Here is a 2,574-nt window from a genome sequence, read left to right as displayed (position 1 = left end):
TTTCCTTCTAGTAGAGATTATTTAGAAGTACACTCCATATATTATCGCATTTAATCCATAATATTTTAATATGTTGAGTGTTAATCAATTTATTTAAACTTTCAGTCAACCCAGACTTCATAATCATAAATTACCGAAGAATGAATAGATTTATTTTACTTCATTGATTGAAAAGTTAGGTCTTATATACATAGGAAATTCTAAATGCCCATATTTAATTCAAGTTATGTATAGAGAAAAACATACAAATGATGACATTGGAAAATTTTTAAAAGATAAAATTAAGCTTTACAAATGTGAATCAACTTAAGTTGAAATGTATTGCATTTAATTTTTCTTTATTTCTTTCTATGTAACTTTACCCTATGTTTAATCTCTAGTGTAATTATTTTGAGCACACATTGTTGAAAAGAAAATCACTATTGAAAAATACAACTCCTGTATCTGTACTCTTCATTGTTATTGTATTTATTATTGATAACCTAATGTTTATCTGCTTTAAAATTGTTGAAGTTCTATATTCTTATCATAATCCTAGTCCTTTATTAATAAGCAAAAGAAAATATATAAACCTTACATCAACAAAAGAAGCACATCCAATTTTTACAAATACACATCAAGTAACCATAGGATTGTTAAATTATGCTATTGTGCATTACATTCATATGACATTCTTTTAATTTTTGTTTTCATTGTAGGCAATAAGGGAATTTCATTTAATGGATATATTTAACTTGAAAATTGTATAGAATAAAATGTTAGGACTACATTGCAGGTATCTTTGTGAATATATATATATATATGTATATATCAGAGTTATAGAAATATTTCTAAGATGCAAGTATATATTCTGCCTAATAATTATCTAATATTTTTACTGAGTGCTAAATAGCTATACTTGGAATCAAAGTATCTTTGAAACCTTACATAAAGTGTTTGTGGATAAGTTCACTTTTACACCCTGCAGAAAGTATTATAAAAATTTATTACATTAAATAAGAACAAGATATTATTAATAAAAAGTTGATTAATAGAAACTTTTCTGACCTCAGCAAAGACATTTGTAAACTTACAAGAAATGAGTGGTGAGATCTATCACAAATGATACAATGACTAACATAAAATTCCAAAAGGAGACTCTAAATGCCTCCATGCCTTATATCTCTGGTGATTCTAATTTATAAAGCACAATCACTTTCCAAAATAAAAGAATTAATTTTAATATTAGTAAGTTTTGCAGAAAACCCACATGATCAGGGCAATGAAAATTTACTTACAGTGAATAATGCTGATTTGCAGCTACAGCAGTTACAAGTCTCAGCTTTGCATGGAAATTAAAAGATACAATATTTAAAATGTATGCATTTTTAAAAGCTATTATGACTTTATTTTCTATCCACAGTGTAATGAAACAAGAAATAGAAAAATTACACTTTAGAAATTTTATGGAGACTTAACAACATGTTACCGAGCATTGAGTTATTGTGGAATTAAAAAAGATATTTAAAATTTTCTTCAATCAAATGAACATGTTGACACATAAAGTAATGTCGCCAATTGCAGGATGGTAAGCAACAAGGGACTTTAAAATAATTTATAGTAAGAAAATTACAACTCATTATAATATATTGTAAATAATTATGAAACCTGAATTCTTCATACATGAGCACTGGTTATATAGATTTCTGTGAGGATATTTCTTATTTTTTTCATTACTAACCTCCATGCCTTATATCTCTGGTGATTCTAATATGTATTACAACAGTGGAAACAGGATACACCTACTATTTTGTAATTACTAACAAACATTTGATTCCTTTCACAAGTGCTGAAAAATCTTAGATTCAGTTCTGAAGGAACAAAAGATAAGGAAAACTTGACAAAAATTCTGAAAACGTTTTATTAGTCTCCATTCCCTATTTCCTCTTATTTTGCTCTTCATTTCTTATGTGAACTCTACACAAGGAATGTAAACATGTGCTGCATATGTATAAAAGAAAAGGGATCAAAAGATAGGTGGAAGGGGCTGGGGAAATGGCTTAGTACAATAAGCAATTGTCTGGCAAGCTCAAGGGGCTGAGTTCAAACCTGGGTTCCACCACAAAAAAAAAAAAAAAAAAAAAAAAAGACAGAGAGAGGAAGGAAAAAAGGGAAGAGTGAGGAAAAATGGAACTAAGGTTGTGATGTATGTGTACTGATTTTCCACAAGGGACATAAACCTTACATAATACATGCACACACTAATAAGCAAAATTTTAAAATCTTAAATTATACTAAATAAACTTTTGGACATCTTAAGAAGACTATGGGGAAGAGTCAGATTTCCACATTTAATATGTTTAATGTACTGATTTGGCCATAGAGTAAGATTACAATTAGTAGTCATAGGAGAAAATAAAATACATTATAAATAATCTTTAAATTATGTGAACAAATTTCATACAGCATAAATAATAGGAAGTAATGTGACACAATGGTGTCTCAGTTACTCTTCTGTCATTTCTGGGACAAATATCTAACACTCAAAATGAGGGAATGAAAGGTTTATTTAGCTCAGTTCCTGGAGGTTTCAGT

Source organism: Octodon degus, unplaced genomic scaffold, assembly GCF_000260255.1.
Source record: "Octodon degus isolate 3935 unplaced genomic scaffold, OctDeg1.0 scaffold00142, whole genome shotgun sequence".
Lineage (NCBI taxonomy): Eukaryota > Metazoa > Chordata > Mammalia > Rodentia > Octodontidae > Octodon > Octodon degus.
This window is presented reverse-complemented; position numbering follows the sequence as displayed.